Genomic DNA, 26,062 nt, shown 5'->3' on the forward strand with positions numbered 1-26,062 from the left:
AGATGTCGCTATTGCGCCCATAACGAAGCCATTTTATTGTTGCTTTTTAAAAGACAGAGAAGATTATTTTTCACGTTGAGAGCGCCTATGAATAACTGTTCTGATGAGACTTATTAAGTCGAAATACGTATCAACAGATACATAGACGCTTTGTACGTAAAATCAAATCTTTGCTGTCTTTTTCATTTCATTTCATAATAACTATTTACTTACTAATATAATTATTTTTTAGAAGTCCTGAAGAAGAGTTAAATAAATTTGAAAGCTAAACGAAACGTCCAAGAGTTTTACTAAATTTCTAGGCTAAAATTATTGACTGCCACTCCATGATAAACTTTTATCTATTTGAATCACGTCATAAATATATACTTCATCTAATTTACTTACCGTTGCACGTCATCCGCGTCATAGCCCGTGAGGTCACATGAAACCAACACGAAATATTTAGGCGATAGGTGTGTTCTTTTTTAGAATCACTTTGCCGAGTACAATGGCATTACAGCCACTAGACATATTTTATTATATACACGTAGAAATAATATTTAAAGACTTCTATTAATGTTAACTTAAAGAAATACACAATAATATGTTTCATTTAATTTGTATAAATGCATTATAAAGCGTTTTTATGAAGAACATTTGTTCGGAACACACTGTAACTGTAATCGAACGAAGGTGATATTTTGGCATAAATTGATAACACTTATTTGACAGTTGACTAACAATCAATAACTTTATTTATATGTAAATGACAATGATAATGACGTGCAACGGTAAGTAAATTAGATGAACTATATATATATATATATATATATATATATATATATATATATATATATATATATATATATATATATAAGAAAAGGGTTCCTGAGCAGTAGGCAAGGCTCGTGAAGTGAAGGATACGTATGAAGGAGCGTACACCAAAATACGAACTTCTGTCGGATTGAATGAAAGTTTTCCGGTGATGATTGGTTTGCATCTTCACTTAGTCCCTAGCTATTTAATCCTATAAATATACCAACAGATACATGTTCTTGGTAAATGCTTTTTGCTGATGATGTCCTGTTAGTAGAGGAGAACAAACAAATATTGGAGGAGGACTTAAGATTAGCAGATTGAACTGGAGTATACGTGGTTGGGAGTAACACTAACGGTTGGAGACATCTCATTGCTTAAAGAAAAACTAGGACGAGCGAGAGAATTTAAATACTTTGGCTCGTCATCATCATTATCATCATTAAGCTTTATACTTCCACTGCTAGACATAGGTCTGCCTCAGCTCTTTTTATTTGTCACTGTCTTGTGCGGATTGCATCCAGCAATAGTCTTCACTTGATAATTCGTTTTATCTATCGGTTGTCTGATAATCTGACAATGTGTCCTGTCCAGTTTCATTTTAGCACAGCGATTTTTTCGATGCCGTCTGTTGTTTTTGTTTTACGATGTATTTCTCGTTTGGGACTCGGTCTCTCATAGAGACGCCCAACATCTGGCCTCTGAGTCACGCGAATATTATTCACTACCTATTTTTATGTGTGTTAATGTTTCCGCTTTTAAGTTAGTACAGGTTACACATATTTGTCAAAGATTTTTCTTAAGACATATGGGTAGTTCCGATTTAAATACATAGTTTAATTTACCAAACGCTGCCCAGGCTAATCCTATGCGACGTGGGAGCTCACATGTGTGGTGATTTTTGTCCAACCGAATTTTATTTCCTTAGTACCTATAGGATCCATTCTGCAAAATAGCTCTTCCATCAATATCAATATTTCGTTTTAGCACCAGATTAGTCATTCTTTGCGTCTTGTTCATATTAATATTTAGACACCAACCTCCAAGAAAGCGCAATATAATATTTTCAACATAATTAGTGCATCATCCAAACTACCGGCTATAAGGACATCATCTGGAAATCTCAAATGACTGAACTTCTCTTTATTTATGTTCATACTATGATCGTTCGGATCTGCCTTCTTAAAGCACACAAGAGTATAGTGAGGCCTACGTTGGTGTACAACAATGAAGTGTGGCCTATAAAGAAGATTCCAGAAAAGGAGAAGGAGGTAGCTGAAATGAAAATGTTGTGGTGGTTGTTGGGTAACACGAAAAGGGACAGTATCAGGGACGACTGGATTAGGGTAAGCGCCGGGGTGACTACATTTGCAAACAATATTTAAGCACAAAGACTGCAATGGTTTAGTCTCATCAGACGTAGAAATAAAAACTATGTGAAAAGAATGATTAAAAAACTGATGGAAAAAGAGATAAAGGAAAGAAGAGAAGATTTAAGGATTATGTGGCAGAGGACTTGAGAGAGAAAGGTTTAGGTGAAGACGACACAATAAACGGAAATAAGTGGTGAAGAAGAATAAAAAAAGAAACAGTGACCGTTAAAAAGGGAAAAGCTAACGAATATGAAGAATAAGATATAAATGTGTGTGTGTGTATGTGCGAGTGTGCTCTTCATCCAAAATTTATAACGAAGGTAGCTCTGTATTCTAAAAAATATAGTCTATCATATTTTTGTTCCCTAGTACTTCAAAGGTACAAGTATATTTGAGTAGGGACAAATCAAGGGAAAGATTTCCCGGTAAGTCTATCTAAGTATGTGACAGTTTTCCAGGCGGATATAACTGCAATCCATCACTGCGTGGAAGAAATAGAAAGGCAGGAAAGAACGTTCTGTTTAGTTGCCATCTTCACAGATGGCAGCGCTTAAGGCACTCAATTCTGTAGAGGTCAATTCTAAGCTAGTATGGGATGCGTGTGTGCCCTAAATAAACTAGGAGACCGTAGCAAGGTTACGGTAGCCTGCGTACCGGAGCACGAGGGTCATAAGGGCAATGAAAAAGCAGATGAACTGGCCAAACAAGGCTCATCATTGCCATTCATTGGACCGGAACCCTTCTGCGGAGTTGCTAAATCAGTAACAAGAACGGCTACGAGGAAGTGGGTAGCTCGCAAATCTCTGGAATGGTGGAGAAATTCACCAGGACAAAGACAGGCGAAACAGTTCATTACAGAACATTCGCTAAAATTTACGGCAGACCTAATAAGCAAAGACAGTAAAACAGTCAAGGTCATAGTAGGTCTTCTAACAGGGCACTGTAAGCTGAATAGGCACTTGAAGCTGATGGGATTATCAGATGATGACCTGTGCAGATTCTGTCACCTCGAAGAAGAAACAGCAGAGCACATTTTATGTCAGTGTGACAGTCTGGCAAATGTGCGGTTCTTTGCATTAGGAGAAGAAAATCCACCGACAAATAGCTACATGGAAGGTACAGTCTCGAAGCTACTAGACTTTATAAAAAGGGTCAGGCTAGAGAATGTTATCTAGGACTAGAGGACCACAATAGATCTGAAAAGGTCGCAGTGGAATAGGCCGAAAGGCCACCTCTCTTAATCTATATTTGAGTTGTTCTTTGTGAGGAAAAAAGCATTAATACGTAATTCCTTTGTCCTGTAGAACTCTGTCTAAAGATCTCTGTTTCCTTTTCGTACATCCTCTCTTATGGTTTTTTTAATCGCGGGTCTTCTGTAATAACAAATACTTGCGTTAAAGTTACCCATAAAAAGTATTTTATGAAGCTGAAAAAGAAATATATTAAGACAAAACTAGACTATTTAATAAACGAAGGCAAAAGAGCACAGCCTGAATGAAGATCAAGATAAAATAAGATGCAGAAAAGACAAGGAAAAAGACAGACTACTAAGAATTTCGCTAGACAGTCAGCTAGTTTGCCAAGTGCATGCATGGACAGCTACGAAATACTTGGACGTATAATTGACCAAAAAATTATATAGTGGCGAATCAATATTAACAATATTTAAAGATCGTAAACAGAAAGACATTATCTTAATACCTGTTTGTTTTATATTATCCTAGTTTATTAGTTATTTATATTGTTGTTGTTCATAAAATAGCAACCAAGCAAGACGTAAAACGCTCTAAAATTTCTGTTTCCAATATCTAATTTATACTCAAACATGCAAATTTTATAATGCACGTGTCTGCTCTTTCGTTGAAGAAGAGCTTGAAAAAGTAGAAAAAAACCCGGAAAAAGCCTAAAGAAAACATTGCGCTTGTTTACGCTACTGAAAAGAAAAAACGGCTCTCGTGGGTCAGTGCACACCATTTTCGTCGAAAATCTGAATACGTTTGAAACAAGAAAAATAGAAAAAACGAAAGAAGGCAGTAACGGTAAATGAAAACCGTTTAAATTATTCCAGTATCCGGTTCTACTTCGCCTGTTTCTTTATATTATGAAAAAACAATTAAATTAGTTTTTTTTTAACTTTTAATCAAAGTTTAAGGAAACTATAGTTTAAATGCTAAATTAAAATAAATAAATACGTTATCCGGCTAATAACCATAGTTAAACAAAGATAAGGTAATTTATTTAACAATCCCAAACGAGACACAAAATGATTACTAAAATTGCATTTACGCCAAATAATTAAAATACAAAGAAGGTATATCAGCTATAACTTTATGTATCCCTCTCTTAACACACTGACTGCCACAAATTATCTCCTGAGGTAAAAACAAACCTTAAAGCAGCCAAGACTAAGCTTAATTAGTTGCACCAGTGCTTAACAATACTGCAGAGAGTACAATTGTGTGCAATATTACTACTTGGTAGACTCATAAAAAGACCTATTTTCTTCTTCTCTTCTTCTTCTTCTTTTTATAGACATGATTGTGTCTGTTTTTCAATGTGTCTTTAGTAGGTTGTCGTTCCATCTTGTTCGTGGTCTTCCTACTGATCGTCTTTTTATTGGGGAACCGTCTCTTGCCGTCGTTTTATTCTACTCTTCTATTCCTTACCTAGTTCTTAATGTTCCACACCTTACATCTATGTCGTATATCTGTACTTCTAGCTCTGTCCCATAATGTCTTACCATTAATGTGTTTTCATCTCTGCTGTTTCTAACATCCTTTTTGTCTTATGCCGCGTATGTCATTATTGGTCTAATGACTGTTTTGTAAATTCTGCCTTTCATTTCTTTCCTGATATTTTTATTTCTTCATACTGTTTTATTCAGGCAACCTGCAGCTCTGTTTGCTCTATTCACTTGATATTCCACTTCTGTTTCGAGCTTTTTGTAGCTATATAACCATTACCACGTATATTATTTGACCTTACAGCTCCAACTTAGATCTTAGTAAATTTGCTGTTATAACCATACATGTTTTTTTTTGCTCATTATCTTCACTTTAAGCGAGTAGTATGGCATTGTCTGCGTACCAGATTATTTTAAGTTGTTTTTCTCCCATTTGATATTATTTTTTGCTCTTCTTTCTTCTTCATGTACCATGTCCTTTCAGAATGTTGGTTACCATCATAGCTATCTTAATTTTATTCACTGCCACCCTCTTTTTGCTCTTAATTTTTTATTATTTTATCCATAATCAGGTTAAACAGAAGAGGACTCAGGGAATCTCCCTGTCTAATTCCGTTGTCAGCTTTAATAGGGACGGTTAGTTCTTTTTCTACTTTTAAAAGTAAGACCAATAGCAATTGAGCAAAAAAAGAGCAATTAAAGCATTCAAATGCAGTAATGTAGAGCAATACGCGTGGTCTAATTCCATAATAACCCTGCTATGGATACAAGAACAATAAAGAAGATGGTAAAGGTTTGTGGCAAACAGAGTTATGGAAATTATAGACACTATACAATATGATCACTGATCTGAAGTAAATACAAAAGAAAACCCCGCAGATTATTTATCCTGTGGAACAAAAGCAAAAGAATAAGGATGGACTCATGGTGGAATGGACAAATTTGGCTATAACAGACACATATTAGATTTCCAATACTAGAAAGATTGGACACTAGCGATGAAAAAACAGAAAATAGAACTAACAGCTAATAAATCCTTAAAGATCAGTGATATTTGTGACAGTTTTTTCAGTCTAAATAGGATACGATTTCTATATCGATGCAATCACATTGCATTAGATTTGCAGACAAATAGTGAAAAAAAGTTCCTTCCGGTCGCAAATATTTTACCCTGTATTTACATATAATTAAAAACTGAGCAAATATAACTTTTTTTTTAAATGCGGATTTGAATTAGATAGATATGACAATCACCATTATGATTCACGCGCTCTTGTTAACAGTTATTACAGCCGTGTGTTTCTTATGCCGATTATGTAGTTCATACAAAAACAAGTCATTTTACTTGTAATTTGTGTATTTCGTGCAAATAGTTATTATTTTAAACAATAAAGAAGATAATAAAGGTTTGTGACAAACAGAGTAATGGAAATTATAGACACCATACAATATGATCACTGATCTGAAGTAAATACAAAAGAAAACCGCACAAATTATTTATCCTGAGGAACAAAAGCGAAAGAATAAGTATGGGCTCATGGTGGAATGAACCAATTTGGCTAAAACAGACACATATTAGATTTTCAATACCAGAACGATTGGACACGACCGATGAAAAAACAGAAAATAGAAATAACAGCTAATAAAACATTAAAGATCAGTGATATTTGTGATAGTTTTTTCAGTCTGAATAGGATACGATTTCTATATCGATGCAATCACATTGCATTAGATTTGCAGACAAATAGTGAAAAAAAGTTCCTTCCGGTCGCAAATATTTTACCCTGTATTTACATATAATTAAAAACTGAGCAAATATAAATTTTTTTTTAATGCGGATTTGAATTAGATAGATATGACAATCACCATTATAATTCACGCGCTCTTGTTAACAGTTATTACAGCGGTGTGTTTCTTATGCCGATTATGTAGTTCATACAAAAACAAGTCATTTCACTTGTAATTTGTGTATTTCGTGCAAATAGTTATTATTTTAAAACGCGACAAAGATATTTTTGGCAAAGAACAACAAAAATTAAAACATTTTTGGCAGAAATATCTTTTAGCTAAATGTAATGAATCATTTGAAGATTCCGGTGATGATTTTGTCCATAGAAGTTCTGATAGTTTTTTAGAAAATGCACCAACTCAAATTAAAATACATAAATAAATCGACTAACTGTTTTAAGCCTATTAAAAATGTATTCGATAGTGTAATGAAAACTATTATTGATGGCATTAAGTCAAATTTAGAAGAAAGTAAATATGAGAGCAAACAAAGTGAACACACTGATGTTGATGTAATGGAAGTGATATTTGAGTAAAACCAGAACTATATTTTAAGTATTTTGATAAATATTCTTTATATTTTTATGGGTTATTCCTTACTGACGATGTATTGGAATTATTGGTGACGAAAATAAAGAGCTATGCAGCTCAAAGTACTGTACAATTACCCCATGCAAGAATTTCTGAATGAAATAACACAAATTTGAAGAAATAAAATGTTATATTGAGATCTTGATTTGAATGGGCTAGTATCAATTTTCTTCAATTGATTCTTGTTGGTCTAAAAGTAGTCTGTACGATAAATAATAAAATTAAAAATATGATGTCTCTTAACCGCTTAAATAAGTAATAAAAATTAATTACAAACAAATTTTTTCTTCGACAAATTTAATGCTAAAGCATTTTCAAAAACTTGTTGTTCAAAAATAGTATATTGTTTTATTAGGAGTAAAAATGATACTTTTTTTGCCAAGCGTAGCGAGTCCGACGGTAATCCGAGGTGAAAAAGAGTCATTTTTACTCCGCATAGAACGTACTATTTTTTTTTCAACGTCGAAAATAATTTTTATGTTACTATGGTTACTTCTATTGATTGTCATTTTGAAGAATAAAAAAAATCACCGATGTTTGCGCTACTGTTAAGTTTTGTGAATGTTTGTGCTTATTGACGCCCAAAAGTACTCCAGATATTTTGTGTACTGCAAAGACTAACCGAAAAATCGTTGTCAACTGCGGTTTATGAAGCTTGACTTTTACACTTTTGTGCCAAGGCGTAAACTAATGCTTAACTTTTATGTCTAGTCATAAAAGTATTATTTTTATATTGTCAATCACGTCCCAAAAATTATTACTTTTTTTAACAGATTTTTACGAATAAATTTTTCTTGCAGAAAAGTAGTTCACTCTATCGTTAATTTCTGGTCCACGTCTATAACGTTGAACAGTTTCGACTTTTTTCTTGTATCTTGTAAAACATTTATCCAATCTACAAGTAGTTCCATCCTAGTTTCATCCTAGTATATATGTGAAGATGACGTACTTATGTTGGTAGTTCATTAAAAATAAAGAAGAACAGAAACGATGATACCTCGTCGGATCCTTTTCTTGACACATATTTAGGATATGTAAAAAAAAAGAATTTTCCCGAAGACCGAACGTAAATGTTAAAAAAGTTATCTTGTATAGTAAACATTGTTAATGTTGATGAGTTTTGTGAAATTTATTTTCCATAGATACAGCTTTTATCTGTGCTGCATCGTCAACAGAAAAGTCTTGATTTTTTACATTAAACTCATTACAATTGCTACAGGTATATGCTCTAGGGTATCCAAATGAAATGTTAAACTTGCTAATAAAAATATTTCGGTAGGTGTCTTACAAAACAGATGCAGTAAGATACTTTTCTTTAAACTTGAAACATTTTTATAAAATTCAACTGTTCACTAAATACACTTTTGTGGAGTCGTGAATGCTATAATAACTCAACCTGCCCTGAAACGAAGCAATATGTTGCTGACTCTGGGTAGTCAAATCAGAAGTTAATTGACGATGTTTCAAAGAATGCTTTGCTCTTTTACCAACAGGATCAACTCTGAAAGTTCTTAGTGGGGTTTGAGTGTGGACCAACTTAGATTTAGTAATACCATGCATTGCAGTAAAGGCACCAGTGCAGACAGATATTTCTTCTATTATGTTTTCCCTCTTCACTGGTACTCTGTAGCGATAGATCCTGTCATGATGTTGTTCTCCATCGATTTGTCGTGACCTTCATCTTACAACTGGCAAATAAGCAAACAAGCCAGCTAAATAAATGTTTTGAGAATCTATTGATCCTAGTTGATAAAATGCGTTAAGTATGTATTGACTCTTTTGAGCGGTTGTGTTTTCAAAACACTTTAATCTTCTACATTTACAATCATCCCGTACGTAACTCGTGAGAATGCGACTTCAACTTTTTCATTACATCTGCAGTTAGGCCAATGTTTTTCGTTTATTTTTTTTAACAGATTGTCCCACAAATACTCTTCATTCGAACTCATATCGATATTAACTGCCGCAAAAAGAACCAAACATGAAAGATTGTCACTCCCGTTTAACCGTCATCGTTGCTAGGCAACTGGTTGCCTATTGGATAGAATACATCGGTTATTTACCAGTACCGCGTAGACAACGTTTGTTTTTAATCAGTACGGGTATTTTCTAATGTTTTTTTATTTGAACGCCGTTAGTCTTATTCCTATATAATTTAGTACGTGTTTGGGACCGGATATTTTCAACATAATAAGTGGATTATCTAAAATTCTCATAAAATGAATATCGTTTGTTTTTTCCCTTACCCTTAATATATATTTTTTTATACTTGAGACTTATAATTCAAGGAAAAGTAGAGGGTAGCAGAAGCGTAGGAAGAAGACGCGTTCCTTGGTTGAAGAACTTGAGAAAGTGGTTTGGTTGCAGCTCAAGGCAATTGTTAAGAGCAGCTGCCTCGAAGGTCAGAATAGCCATGATGATTGTCAACCTTCGTCACGGAGATGGTACTTAAAGAAGAAGATTTTATTATATAACCCTAGTACTGTGTTCAATTTCGAATGTTCGAGATCATATAAGCCAAATGACAACAAATAGCGTAGTAAAGACGGCAAGAAACGGTTCCCCAATAGGAAGACGCTCAGTAGGAAGACCACGAACACGATGGAACGACAAGTTACTAGGACCACATTATAAAACAGAGTAATGTCTAGATAAAAAGAAGTAGAAGAGATCATATTGGCTATTATAGTATTGCCAAACTTGATCAGCGGATGCCTTATATCTCTTTCAAAAAAGTCGAAGCCAGAATATCCCTTTTCGACCTGGTCCATATTTTTTGGTGACTTTGTCCTAGGAAGCCTCCGTGCTGACAGTCTGTGGATAAATAAAGGTAGTGCTTTAGAAGTGATGCTGGTTTTATAGCTGACTTTCCGCTTTAGGATTGCTGGATGACAGAGGAGAGTCTGGTTTAGCAGGTAGGCGTTCGACGTAGACTTGCATTTTCAATGCAATTCACTTGCAATTTTCGCAAAACGTGCGAGTCAGTTAAGTGATTACAATTATTTTTTCCAAGGCTAACCTGACAAAGGATAGATTTTAATTGAACAGGTGTATACTGTATTTAAAAATGCTTTGGTAGAAAGCTTACACAAACAAATATTGTGAATATAGATCTGTATGGACTAGGTTTATTAACCTAGTTAATTATATATAAATTATATATAACATTTTTAATCGAGTTTTAAGCTGGCTTTTATTCTAATATAAAGTACAAATTCTTATAGCAACATTTTACTTGTCTTACTAAAATAATTCGAAATACATAGGTGACTATAGGAAATGTATAAGAAACCTAAATCCCAGATATATTAATCTCATAACCAGAAATTATCACTGATCAATAAATATTTACTTTTATTGTTGTATTATACTATTAATTACCATAAGTATTTATGTTATATTTTATTGTTAATATTAAAAAAACTTCCTAGTATGAACCTTTTAATATTATTATTATTCAATGTTTAAAGTAAAAACAAAAACAATCTCCTAAAACGCAAGCTGTTGCTGCCTTATATACTTTTAAAATTGAAGAAAATATAATTTCACAAATGAGTTTACCTCTAAACGAGTTAGAATAACTTTTAACTTTATCCGCGTATCCCTTCCTAACTCAAATTCCGAACAAAAAACCATTTGCCATTTTTCTTCCTTAAAATTTCGCTCACATCCACTCAAGTGTACTTTTGAGACATATCTTCACTGAAAAAGTTTGTTTTCTATTTAAGAACGCCTCATTTTCATTTTCAAAAGGAAGTTGGCTCTACAACTTTACCTTTCACGTTTCCACTTAAGTTAAATTTCTTAGAAGTTTCATAGCTCAGGAGAATTTGGGATTTAAAGTTTGGAAACAAAATTTATAAATTTTTAATGCAACTAAGATATGTAGTATGCATGAACAATTTTTGCTATTACGTAAATTATATATATATATATATATATATATATATATATATATATATATATATATATATATATATATATATATATATATATATAACTGTTTTGGATGGGTTGGAGTCAATAAAAGGGCTATTGGTTACCTATTTTTTTATTCTCGAGCTTTCAATTGTGTTTACAATTATTATCAAGAGCTAAAAAAGACAAAATACTTACAAGGTTGAACTAAAAAGAAAAAACAATTTTTGTTAACTTACCAAATAAAAATCAGTTTAGTAAGTAAAAATTACTGCTAATACATCTTCAAAATATTTAATATAAAAATGCTTTAATCCAATAAATGTTTCTCCGAAAATTTTTATAATTTTGAAAACATTTTTTTAATACAAAAATAATTGAATTTATAAATAAGTTCAAATAGCAACCAATTACAAATAGCCTCAATGTCATAAATGCCAACATAAAATTTTTATTTTTGACAATTATATTGCCAAAATTAAAATTTCGTTTAAACATTCTTTTTTGTTTAGTAACAAAAAGAAGAAGATTTATTCACCGTTGACAGATGTCTGAAAGAATGTAACAGATATATGGAGAATTAAATATGACATTTTACAAGTTTTATATATAAATCATAAAGAAAGAATATAATTATAAATTTTGCTTAAATTTTGAATTTCTGATCTTTTGTTTAAATTATTATCACTTTTGCTAATACAAACCATTTCCAAAAAAGTCATTTTAAATTTATTACATTCACTACATAAAATTTTAATGTTATCAAAATCCATAATATGGTCTTTATCGATTACATGCTCTGCCAAAGCACAAGATGGTTTTTTAATTCTGCAATCACTTTGGCAGAGCATGTAATCGATAAAGACCATATTATGGATTTTGATAACATTAAAATTTTATGTAGTGAAAGTAATAAATTTAAAAGGACTTTTTTGGAAATGGTTTGTATTAGCAAAAGTGATAATAATTTAAACAAAAGATCAGAAATTCAAAATTTAAGCAAAATTTATAATTATATTCTTTCTTTATGATTTATATATAAAACTTGTAAAATGTCATATTTAATTCTCCATATATCTGTTACATTCTTTCAGACATCTGTCAACGGTGAATAAATCTTCTTCTTTTTGTTACTAAACAAAAAAGAATGTTTAAACGAAATTTTAATTTTGGCAATATAATTGTCAAAAATAAAAATTTTATGTTGGCATTTATGACATTGAGGCTATTTGTAATTGGTTGCTATTTGAACTTATTTATAAATTCAATTATTTTTGTATTAAAAAAATGTTTTCAAAATTATAAAAATTTTCGGAGAAACATTTATTGGATTAAAGCATTTTTATATTAAATATTTTGAAGATGTATTAGCAGTAATTTTTACTTACTAAACTAATTTTTATTTGGTAAGTTAACAAAAATTGTTTTTTCTTTTTAGTTCAACCTTGTAAGTATTTTGTCTTTTTTATCTCTTGATAATAATTGTAAACACAATTGAAAGCTCGAGAATAAAAAAATAGTTAACCAATAGCCCTTTTATTGACTCCAATCCATCCAAAACAGTTATATATTTGTTCCAAACGAGTCACAAGTACTTCTTTTTTCTTATATATATATATATATATATATATATATATATATATATATATATATATATATATATATATATATATATATATATAATAACTTTCTCTAATTTCTTAAAATTTGATGAATAGTTTGCATCGTTTGAGGTTTTTTGATAACCTAATGCCAGTATGCCAGTATATTTGATATTTCCTTTGGAGACTTATATAATTACATTATTTTGATCCAACAGGTTTATCGACTTGTGTGATTTTGTACCAGATATCCTTTTTACTTTTTTCCATACAGTTGTCATTGGAGTAGAACTGTCAATTGTTGAAACATATATTATCTAAGATTCGCGCTTTCCTTTTTTGATAGAAGATGTGGCTATAGCTCGTAGTCGTTTGAATTCTAAAGAGTTTTGTTCATTTTTCTGTCGTTTGAATTTATTAAACGTTTTTTTTGGATTGTTGTATTGCTTGTTTGCATTCTTGGTTCCACCAAGGAACTGGATGGAATTTACTGGCGAAGTTAATTTTCCCAATATTTTTTTCTGCTGAATCTATTATCAGTTGCTTTATGACATGCAAGTTGTGTTGGATATGATTTTTAAATTTCTTCAAATCCACATTTTTTAAGTTCTATTTTACTTCTAGTATAGCTGTAGATGATTCTTCGTTATGAATTATAATAGGATAGTGATCACTATCGTATGGCTCCAGTAATACATCCCATGAAAGCATATGCGTTATTGATGGTTGGCATATAGATAAGTCAATAGTAGAAGCTTCACCCGTTCTTATGTCGAAACGGGTGTTTTGTCCATCATTATCATCATTAAGTAGGTTAAATTTTCCCAGAAGGGATTCTATTTTTCTACTGAGACTCGTTATTTTTTTGTACCCGATAAAGGTTCATGCGCGTTGAAGTCTCCGACAATTAATAATTAGTCGTGGAGTAGGTATTTGATCTAAGAGGTCCAATATTTCGTTATGGTTAAGTTCTTGGTTGCGGGAATGTATATGTTGCATACGAAAAAGTTAGTTACGTTTATGATTCCAGCTGCAATTGCCTTGAAGTTTGTTTCTAATGGTATTTCTAGACTATTAATGTCGTTCTTTATGTATATCGCTACTCCTCCGCTGGCACTTTTAGCATGTTGTTGATTTTTAAAGAAACAATATTACACTTAAAACAAGTTTTTTAGTTTATGTACAGTATTGCTATTTTAAAATTTAGTTTCTTGTAAGCATAGAATTATTGGTCTGTATTTTGAGATTGGCATTTGCAACATTTCTAAATGGGTGTAATACCCATTTAAATTCCATTTAATTAAACTGCTGAATATGATTATTATTATGTTAGTATGTGTTTATAAAGGTATTGCTGTCTACTTCGATATGGAAGTTTGGATCAATTTGTCGAAGAATTTTATATCTTATTTGGGTGCATCTACTTTTAATTTTTCTGTCATTTAGCTTAGAGTATATTTTTGTCAGTAGATCTGTGACTTTAGAAATTTCGTCGTTATAAATATTCTTGCACTACTTAGTGGGTCCAAAGATCCTGAGCAGTTTTGGAGCAGATAATTGGAATTTTGGTCGCTAAATTTTTCTTCTATTGGTTTCAGCATTTCCTCTACCGTTCTTTTTGGTTTCTTTTTTTGGTTTAATTTAGTCTTTTTCTCTTTATTTTTTGGTAATTCAAAGATGTGTTCTGATGAAGGAGTTGGGGACGGTGTAGAACGCTCAGAAACTGTGCGTTTTTGTGATACTGAATCTGTTTTTATTTGATTAGAATAGTTTGTTTTGTACTTGGTGTTTCATGTTGCACAGTTTGTTCGTTCAGTTGAGTTTACTTTTGTTGGATGACACTAGTTACTTCTTAAGTCGCCTGATTGTTACTATTTTCATTATGTCAGAAGCAGATTCTGACCTGCTTCTATATTGTGAGGTATAGAAGTTGTGTTGCCTAATACAGATACCTTTGCTGGATAGTACTTTTCTAAGTGCTTGGTGTTTTTGCATATTTGGCAAGTCTGGTTATCTAAAGATAAGTATATTCTATATGATGTCTCCTCATCAGTTATAACAAAAGAATCGGGTAAGGTATGGTTGGTTAAAGGGGATATGTAGGTTTGCCGCCTGAAGCTTAATATATGCTGGAATTCAGGAGTGAAAAAAGTTTGACAATAAGTCATTGCAGTTTAGATTCTAAGATTAAGTGTGGAATGGACGGACATACGTTAGAAAGTACTAGTCGTTGGCTGGGGTTGATTAGTCGACGTGCTTGTAAGAGTTGTTGATTAATGTTGATTTTTCCGTGGTAGGTAATAAAATCGTCGACCAATTTTTCATTTGCTAAGTAAATGCATATTCTGTTGGATAGCCTTGAACAGAAAATAATATTGATTGTTCGAAATGTTAGGCTTAAACTGTGAAGATAATCTTCAATTCTAGTGTTGTCTATTGCATCAAATAATATTGCTTGATTTCTTGACAGAAAAACACTAGTAGTTGATTGTCTGGTTACTAAAGAGTATCTTTTAGGTTATAGCGGTTGTTGGTCGGGTACAGGACTAGATTGAGTTGACCTAGATGAGAATACCATGATGTGGATATTAATATTTTGTATGTAAAAATAGTAATTAATTGGAGCCGGAAAATACTGGCCTATTTATATAGTTGTCGATATTAGTTGAAATAAAGGTATCTTGCCAATAATTATCATTAAAATAAAACTCATTCACAAAACGCGTCTTTAAACTTTGCCAACACAGATAAACGAATAATTAGAATTTAATGTGCTTACTCGTTGGCTGTTCTAATAAGACTCGATTCATCAAAACTTCGTTCCCATAATTTAGCTTTTGTTTCGATTTCATCTTGTTTATAATAAAATAAAGACTTTAGATGTTCCCAAAAATAAGCAACCAGTACATTGCATTTAAGACTTCCTGGTACCCACAGAATGCGTCCATTCCTACCAATCCAACGACGAGGATAAGTGGTATCAAGAAAATTTTTAACAGCTCTGGTAAATTGTGCTGGAGCTACGTCTTGAAGAAACAACATTTCACGGCCTGTTTTCAAATACTTCAAGAAGTAGGTACCGGCAAAATATTTCGCAAACAATTATAGTAGGCATCTCCATTTAGTATTCTGGGTAATTCTATCAGTCCTATCAAACGAGTGTTAATTATTCTAGTCCATGAATTTATGCTAAATTTTCATTAAAAATATGTCCTACCTATTAAATAAGGGTTCTCGTCAGCCCATATCTGGCAATTATAAAAATTATACACACCGTTTCTCGTAAAACTTGCTTCTTCAACCGCACACAACACTTTAGATGAAAATTTACGTTCTCTGACTAGTTTTGATGTAGAAGTTGTTCCCTAAATGTTCTTTGAACAACGTTTCTCGACATTCCAATATTCCCGACTTAAATTTGGAGAGCTAAATTACCATTACACTGCGCTTCTTCATAAATAATACGATTGTTCCAAAATATCTGCTTACTAAAGTTGTGACTATCTACGTTTAGATTTTCGAACTGCACGTAGTTGACAGATTTTTTTGCATCCCAAAATGTATTTTCGTTTTTTGGTCAAACGGAATTTAGAAAAAAATGTTAGACTTTTTTGCTCTACATGGTGCCTTCTACATATACCTTTAAGGAAAGCACTTTTTTTGGAGACACCCTGTATAAATGATAATGAGCTATAAGACCAACAATTCTTACTACTCTACCTGCGCCTTCTGAAACTTAACGAAGAGAACCAAAGTGCGAAAATCACTAGAAGAGCTAGATTTCTTCTCATTCTTACTTAATACTTAAATTTCAATACTCAAGGAGCCAATTTTTTCACCAGCCGTCCTTCTTATTATGACATATGCCTACAAATGAAATAGCTGAATGAAATCAGTCAAAATATATCGCCAGAATAAATTGAAAGTATGATTCTCAGGATAAACAGAGATGGAAGAAGTTGGGAGAGGGCCTCAAAAGTGGACGATAGAAGGCTAAGAAGAAGAATAAAATGTACAATATTCCAATTGGCTGCCATACGACAGGTTTATAACATATAGCATTGGAACAAATAAAAAAAATTAAAAATTGACTTCTGCAACAACTTTACATACATAATCTCTTAAAAACGTGTACACACAAAGTGTGTATACGTTTCTATATCCTCCGTAAACTAAACTCCTGGACAAAATTAACGCACCACTTTAATTAATCTAAATATTTACAATATAAACACAAAATGGAACTAAGTTACATTGAAATAATAATAAACACCTACAAATAAGTCCAACATGACTTAAACAAGTCCATTATGACCTTAATTTGCCCTATTGTTTCTTTAAAAATTTGTTTTTGCCGGAAATGCGTAAATAAGCTAGCATAACTCCAAACTACAAAAAGAAAAAAAAAATAGTAAAGTAACACCATAAAATGCATCTGGATCTACACTAATACCGTGTAGGCCCTCCTCTACTTCTTATGACTGCATTTATGCGTCGAGGCATGCTTGATATCAAATGCTCAACAAAAGCTTGCGGAATATTTTCCCATTCTTCAATAACGGCCTCAATGAGTTGGTTGTGATTGGCAATAGGTGGTCTACGACTTCGAATCTTTTTTTTGAGATAGTCCCATAGATGCTCTATAGGATTTATGTCCGGACTGTTAGGTGGCCACTCTAGTAATGGAATATCAACATCATTTAGGTAGCCAATAACCTGTCGAGCCACATGAGGACGAGCGTTGTCTTGCATGAATAAAAAATTAGGTCCAAGAAACGGAGCAAAAGGCATTACATGTTGGATAATAATGTTGTCTAAGTAATAATGGGCATTCATAGACCTCGTACGTATGGGGACCAACTCCGTACGAGCTTCAAAGCAAATTCCCCCCCAAAACATTTTAGAGCCGCCACCAAAAGGTACTTTAGGAGAGATATTGCAGCTGGCAAACCTTTCTCCTCGCCTTCGCCAGACACGCTCACGACCATCTGGAGCTTTAAGGCTTACTCTAGTCTCATCGGAGAAAAGAACTTGTTTCCAATCATCGATGGTCCAATTTTGATGCAATCTTGCAAAATTCAATCTCTGAACCCTGTGTTCTCTGGTAAGCAAGGGTTTTTTGGCCGGTTTCCTGTTGCTCAATTCTGCTTCATGTAAACGTCTTCTAACTATTCGAGATGATATTGCGACATTTCGAACATCTGCTAGTTCATTTTTTAGCAAATTGCTGGTGACTCTCCTATCTCTGAGAGCACGTTGTCTCAAAAAACGATCATCAATTTGATTAGTGCAACGTTTTCTCCCTTGTCCTGGCCTTCGATGGTACGACCCTGTTTCATTATATCGCCTCACCTTGCGACTTATGCTGGAATGATGTCTTCCTAACAAACCTGCAACGTATCGCATTGAATATCCTTCATCTAGGAGAGTCGATGCTCGCACTGCCTCCTCTATTGACAAATTTCTTTGGCGGTTCATTTTTTTATTTGATTTTTATGCAAATGAACTTCCAAACATGCAATTGATGAAAAACATCACAATAAAAAGCTTGTTTGTCACAAGCACTTTGCTTTAATCGGCACTCTTAATGAAAAATTTAACTCACTTTTAGTCTAAAACGAAGTTTAATACAAATTATTGTTAAAACAAGACTATTATTAGCTTACATAACAACTGTCACTGTCAAACAAGGTCCATAGGCAACTTGTCGTACAGTAAATTATCAATAAATAAAAATTATTGAGAAAAATATGAGTGGTGCGTTAATTTTGTCCAGGAGTTTATTTCATCATTTTATTTTAATTTTAATACCCTAAACCGTTGGTTTAGTTGTTTGTAATTGTTTTTTCCTAATGTTTGTTTTTTCCAATTGTTTTGTTTGTAGCCGTAGCAAATATTAAAAAAAAATACTGTTGTCATTGTTTGTCATTACTGTTGGGATATATCGGTTGGTCCCAATGATGGTAACATTTTTCGTTGGTTTAGGAGATGTTTCTAATTTAGTAGCGCTGAGATCCACATCCTAATGAAGTCAGTCTATGCAAACGTTAGTGCAGACTTCCATTGTTATATTTCAATTTCAAATATTGTTGTCAAAAAAAATCTAATGTGCGGTCTACGTGGAACATCTCATATTATATCTATATCTAAGTTCTACAGTTTGAGATTTTTAAGAATTTAGATATCGTACTGTTACAAAACTGTTTTATAAGTAGGAATATAAGTAGATAGAAGATCCAAACATAACAGTGTACTAGGGGAAAGTATCCACACAGCTTTGAAACAATTAATCAAACAAAATTTCGTTTAGAAAATGTCACTAGAGTAAAATAAAAACACACACGGATATCTCACAACAACTGCCAATCTTATAGTATGGCAGCTATGCAATGCTTGTCGATATCATCTTACTCCTAAAAGTAAGCACAGACTCAAAAAAATATAAAAATATTCACCGTGTCCCAAGCTTATATTATCGTGTTTTAAGATTTTCAGAATACACATTTTTACTCAAATTATTTATATTATTATTCTTGTATAATTATATTGAATAAAACAATATGTCGATTACCCAAAATAGTCGGGACACGTTAATTGAAACTAAAAAAATTCGACTTTAACGACAAAGTACAAGTAAGCTCGAAATCTTCTAACTCTAAAAAGCAACATACCAAAACTTTGTAGTTCACAAATTAGTCTTGATCTCTTTAATATCTCGAAAAGGGCTCGTTAGAAGTTTTTTAACTAAATAATACAAGAAAGAATTAAGCTTTCGTGTAATGCAAAAGACAGACAAAACTTTCCTATTAAATATTCTTCATCTGGCAAAAATATTATTTAGTTTAAAAGCGAGATCATATTAAAAATCTTAGAAAAGGTTATTACTTACTATTTATTTTAGTGTTGTAGTAGTACTGATATCATTTCAGCGACAGGAGAGAAAAATCTGTAAAAAATAATTAAACATCAAGACAATTGTATTTGAAATAAATTTGTAGGTACTATTATTTGTAGATCAGTAAAATCAAATCAACAGAACACACACCTAAAGTAATTTTTAGTCACATTTACGTTTCTTCATATGCTATGAATAATAGTATTTAGAATTTGAATCATTTATTTTAGATTTGAAGACTAAACCACAAATGAACTACGATTAGACGCATTGGAATAGGATGGAATATCATTGATAAGTTTTCTAAATTACTAAATTAGTTATATCTGTTGGTCGCATCTCTTGCGAAGGAAGGGTTATTGTGTATATATTTTCGTTCTTAGATCGTAACATTTTAATAAACCATTATTTTTATAATTGTATGCTTTATATTGCTTGTTTATATTGCTATCTATGGGACAGGATATAGAAATCGATTATGTTCGTTTCGATTATAAAAAATAATTTGTTCCACATCGCTTTTCTCTTATGCGGAGTGTTGGGAGGTTCTAATGTTCTACTCAGATCCCACGTATGTGAAATTATTAAATAATCTCAGGTTCTATAAGACTGCTTCTTAAAAGGCTTAAATCTCGCCCAATAATTATAAAAGATAGATTTTGACACATTTACTCTAATTACTCTCTTTACTCTAAATCAAAACTTTGCCTAATACTAATAGGCGATGAAATAAAGCAATAAAAGGCACTAAACCTACCAATTTTCCGCAGTAACGTGAATCCCTATACTGCATTCGATTCAGGAAAGTGCCACGAAACTTTTTAAATAAAATTCATGGCGATAAAATGAAAATTGCATTTTGTGCATAAGAAAAATGCATTTTCAAATTGCATAGAAAATTAAAAATTTGTAACTCGGTAAACATAGAGAGGAATGAGTTCAACTTTGTTACTTTGGGGTTTTTGAGGTCGCTAAACATTAATATGATATCAACGATGATCCTTGAGCTACCTGGAGTGAAGGGTGGACCTCGTCTCCAAGAGTTTCATATTAATTTCATTCTAAATCAGTCAGCAGTCATTACTCGTGTGTTTTTTAGGTCGCCGAATACGAATATGATAACAACGATAGTCCTGGAGGTACCTAATGCCCAAAGTAGACCTCGTCGTCTGGAGTATTTTAATTTCATTCTAAATGAGTTTACAGTTAATACTCAGGGGATTTTTATAGTTGGTAAATATAAATATAATAACGATGATGATCATCGAGCTACCTGGTGCCCAGGTTGGATCTCGACTCCGGAAGTTTCATGTTTATTTTATTCTAAATGAGTTGACAGTTATTACTCGGATATTTTCAAGGTAGCTATATTATAATACCGAAGAATTTCGAGCAGTACATCTGCACACCGCAGTATTCTGCGTAAGGATCTGATTATCCACCTAGAAACTTCTCATATTTGAGAGATCGGCCTAACGCAACCAGACAATTCGACTCCCTGAAGTCACTTGACTTGGCTCTAGGAATTTTGAGCAATCAAGAAAGACGTTTTAGTCAGTTACACGAAATTTAATTTTAAACTTACACCGTAAATTCACATAAACTGAATAAAAAAAATTCATCAATAATTCAATTCTGTATCGCCAAACTTTATCATTTGTTCACGGCAAGATAAGACTATATGAGGACCCTAAGCTAGCGGGGACAAATAACCGGAATCTAATTTAACCTACGTAATATTTTTTCACCAATTTATCACTAATTTATTACCACCCTAATAATTTTTCACCACCAAACCAACCTTAAGGGGAGCGATTCTGCTGGCTTAAAGTTCAAGCTAGCAGAATTCGAAAAAAGAACATTTTGCCATTGAATATTTTTTCACCCATTTTTCACTAATTTATTACCACCCTAATAATTTTTCACCACCAAACCACCCCTAAGGGGAGCGATTTTGCTGGCTTACGGTTAAAACTAGTAGAATTAAAAAAAAACCTGATAATCTGGCACACCTAAACCAATCTTATTTGGAAACGTTCCTGCTAGCTTCCCCTTATGGAAAGCCAATAATTCTGTTAGATTAAAATTTAAGGTGAAAAAATATTCTTTACAATTTCACTCTCCTCTACTTATAACTGAAATAAAAAAGTGTTCTGTTAAGTTTAGACTCAACTTTGATAATCATGATAATTTTTCACCCCTAAACCAATCTTATTTGGAAACGTTCCTACTAGATTAATGTTCGAGCCAGCGGAATTAATAAAAATTATTTTTAAAATATCACAGTGTTCTGCTAGGTTTTTACAAATTTATTACCACCCTAGTAATTTTTTACTCTATACTAACCCAAGTGGAAAGTCAACAATTCTAAGGTTAAAATTTAAGGTAATGAAAAATCTATTTTTACAATTTTACTGTACTTTATCAATCAATAATTGTGTTAGGTTAAAATTTACAGCAAAATTTTTTTTATATTTCACTGTACTCTACTTATAATTGAAATAAAAAAGTATTCTGGTCAATTTTTGCTACACTTACACCACCCTGATTATTTTCCACCACTAAAGCAATTTTATTTGGAAACGTTCCCGCTAGCTAAATAGTGTGCTCCCGTGTGTTGATAGGTTTTTACAAATGCATTACTACTCTCTTAATTTTTCATTTCTTAACTACTCCTTGTGGGAAGTTAACATTAAACTATTTAATGCTCGAAACTCGAATATTGAGCTAGCTAATTCAAATAAAAATTTTAAGATACCACATGATTCTGCTTGATGTTTACCAATTTTTCGCCTCTCAACTAACCCGTGGTAGCTTAGGTTAAAATAAAAAAAGTAATTTTTAAATACCACTGTATGCTATAAAGCTTTTCCAATTCATTTAACACCTTCACAATTGTTTACTCCTTTATGAGAAGCCAATAATTCTGCTAGGTTGAATTTTGAACTGACAAAACAAAATTATAAAAGATGTTTAATAATTTTTTTGTACTGCACTTTTACTTCAACCTTTTCCTATTTTCTGCTATCTTCATATTTTTCACCTAACACACTGGGCATCAATTCCGCACTTTATGCTATAATTTTCCTCCGGTATAAAAAAATGTAAGTTTTCACATTTCAAGAGTTAAAAATCAACTATAGACGTGATCGTGCGTAGATGAATGTGCACTGGTGTTTACTATTAAAAATTACTCAAAAACTATTGTACTCAGCATAAAACATACTCAGGGACAGTACACATGCGCTATATTTACAATTTATTGCCAAAATTAAATAATAGTGAAGAGGGCGGTATCAATCTAAAATCCGATTAAGACTGCAGACCCAACTCCTTGATTGGCGGTACACTTCGCTCAGGTCTATATGTACCCAATAAATACAAATCTTTTAACAATAATTAATAATTATTGTAATAGACATAATAAAATTATTTCAGTTTGAATATTTTTTACCTGGTAATTATTCTGTGAAATATAACAATTCCATTGTATTTACTAAAAGTTGATTTTAGTTTTTTTTTATATTCAAAAAAGGGACGTACGATTCGATTTCTCTTAGCCATGCACTCACTATTACAATCAGAGTCAATTTTTTGAAACAGTTAAAATTTATAATTTTGGTAATAAACTATTTTCATATTTTCAATATTTAAACATTTAAAAAATAAATATTAGTTAGCACAGAGTAACTTTTCAGAATGTTTTTAATTAGGGTAGTTGAAAAAACAATGACTAGACTGGTAAAAATTATAGTAAAAATCTAGCAGAGCACTTTTGTATTTCCAAAAAGATTTCGCATTTAGCTAGAGTGAATGCGTAGCTTGTTTAATGTTTCCCATTAACTGTGGCTTAGGGGCTCAAAAATTATGAGAGTGGATAAAATTCATTAAAAACCTGACAAGAAATTTATACTTTCAGTTACAAGAAGAGTACAATAAAATTGTAAAAATAGATTTTTTATTACCTTAAATAATAACCCAGTAGAATTATTGACTTCTCATAAGACGTAGTTGAGGGGTGAATAATTACTAGTGTGGTAATAAATTTATAGAAACCTAGAAGAGCACTGTAGTATATATCATAAATATTAAATTTGGAATTCTACTAGTTTTAACCGTAAGCCAGCAAAATCGCTCCCCTTAAGGGTGGTTTAGTGGCGAAAAATTATTAGGATGGTAATAAATTAGTGAAAATTGGTTAAAAAAATATACCATCGACAAAAAGTTTTTTTTCTGAATTCTGCTAGCTTGAAATTTAGGGCAGCAGGATCGCTCCCATTAAGGGTGATTTGATGGTGAAAAATTATTAGGGAGGTAATAAATTAGTGAAAAATGGGTAAAAAAATATGCCATAAACAAAAAGTTTTTTTTCCGAATTCTGCTAGCTTGAACCTTAATCCAGCAGAAACGCTCCCCTTAAGGTTGGTTTGGTGGTGAAAAATTATTAAAGTGGTAATAAATTAGTGAAAAGTGGGTAAAAAAATATTACGTAGGTTAAATTGGATTCCGCTTATTTGCCGCCGCTAGCTTAAGGGTCCTGACGATATGTAAGAAATTAATGATTTCCAATAAACGTAAGCAGTTGTTTACTTGTTTTTACAAAAGCTACTGAAAGAAGGCGACGCGAAAGAAGTTATCTGACGTTTATTTCAATGAAAACATGCCCTTAATAATAAACCAAGAAAAACTTCCACTCAACGCTAGTCGTAAAAAGTAGTCGTTGTGTTAGAAGATAGATGGTCTAGTACTAGTCACTGCTTTTACTTCAACTAAATCTAAAGTTTTCTTTCTGAAACCGGCTCGAAAAAGTAAAGCCGAAGCAGTGTATTCTTTGAAAAGTTTAAATCACATCCCATTTGTTTTTAAGCAGATTTTATTTTTACATGCCTTTACAGGTTGCGATACAATTTCTGCCAACTTCTTTCAACGGAAAATAAATTTTTTTTAAACTTTTCAAAAAAATCTCGACCTTGCTCAGGGCGCACAACATTTCAAGAAAGATGATCTGTCTGTTGAGCAAATAGTTGAGCATTACTCACAATTACTTTTAGCCATGTATAATGCCTCACTCAATTTCAGAAAACCTAATATACCGGATGAATGTAGACCATCAACTATTTAGTTGGCTGTAACATATCAGTATAGGATGTATTTTATGACTATTTCAAAAAAATGGTATCGATTGGTAAAATTTTGTCAATGGTAGGTGCAGTCACACAACATCTAAAAAGAGTGTACTTAAAAATTCATATTTGGTTGTACGGAGAAGGGAGTTTTAAATGTAATAGACTGGGAATGGGAGCTCAAAGGAAATTCCTATTGTCCAATGAAGATGACACAGCTTCCTGGTCCACCAAGTGTTATGAGTTTAATTTTTTGCAGGTGCAAGAAAGACTGCGGCAGCTCATGTGGATGTAGAGAGGATGGCTTGGTTTGCAATTGGGCATGTAAAAATTGTGCTGGTTCAAATTGCACGAATATGGAGAATTATGACGAAAATTAATTATCTAATAAATAAGATGATGCGGAAGAAATAAATGTTAATAAAAAACGTTTTTGTATTTATCTACAAGAAATCATATTTAAATTTTTATTTGATACCATACTTTAAGATAACCAAAAATTTAGGAGACGAGATCCACCCTGAGCGCAAAATATCTCATGGACCATCGCCATTATCATATTCGTGTTTAGCAACCTCGAAAATCTTAAAGTAATTACTTTCGACTAATTTCGGATGAAAATAACATAAAACTCCAGAAGACGACCCTTGGCACTACATGGAAATTTACCCTGGCTAGCTCGAGGAAGATCGTTGTTATCATATTCATGTTCTACGACCTCAAAACCCCCGAGTAATGACCGTCGACTGATTCATAGAATGAAATTAACATACTCCAGGAGACTAGGTCCACCCTGGGCACCAGTTAGCTTGAGGACCATCGTCGTTATTATATTCATGTTAGGCGATCTCAAAAATCCACCGAGTAACAATTTTGATCTTATTCCAGTTGATATTTTTCTTTTTTTTTCTTATGCACAAAATGCAACTTTAATTTTACTACCATAAATTTTGTTCACAAAGTTTTCTGACACTATTTTCAATCATATATAATTTAATTTGATATATTGTTACGATAAATTCTGACCCAAAACCGTAAATATATTTATTACTAATATTTTCATTCATTCACGTATTTTTTAGGTAATGCCTACCTGACACACGATGGGTCCCCCTTTGTAATAAAAACAACAATTCGAACCTTCTGGAGACAAGCCGATTTAACCATACCGGTTTTGAGAACAATTCGCCGCTCTGTCTACTCGAGAAGGCCGTAGACGTTTCTAGTCTAACAGTAGTGAATATATAACAGGACTTTTTGGAGAATAGGAGACAGTTAATTCTGAACACGCG

At 32.4% G+C, this 26,062-nt stretch overlaps 1 protein-coding gene across 4 annotated transcripts in view; it reads right to left on the minus strand.

Annotated features, from left to right (window-relative positions):
• LOC140434852 (5-hydroxytryptamine receptor 1-like) overlaps window positions 1-26,062 on the minus strand; it is a 1,076,278-nt gene that overhangs the window by 507,725 nt on the left and 542,491 nt on the right. For all 4 annotated transcript variants that reach the window (XM_072523427.1, XM_072523426.1, XM_072523428.1 and 1 more), the window contains one exon: window positions 19,642-19,698. The gene's annotated coding sequence lies outside the window, so the exon portion shown is untranslated. The remainder of the gene's footprint in view (window positions 1-19,641; window positions 19,699-26,062) is intronic.

This window comes from Diabrotica undecimpunctata, chromosome 2, assembly GCF_040954645.1.
Source record: "Diabrotica undecimpunctata isolate CICGRU chromosome 2, icDiaUnde3, whole genome shotgun sequence".
Classification (NCBI taxonomy): Eukaryota; Metazoa; Arthropoda; class Insecta; order Coleoptera; family Chrysomelidae; genus Diabrotica; species Diabrotica undecimpunctata.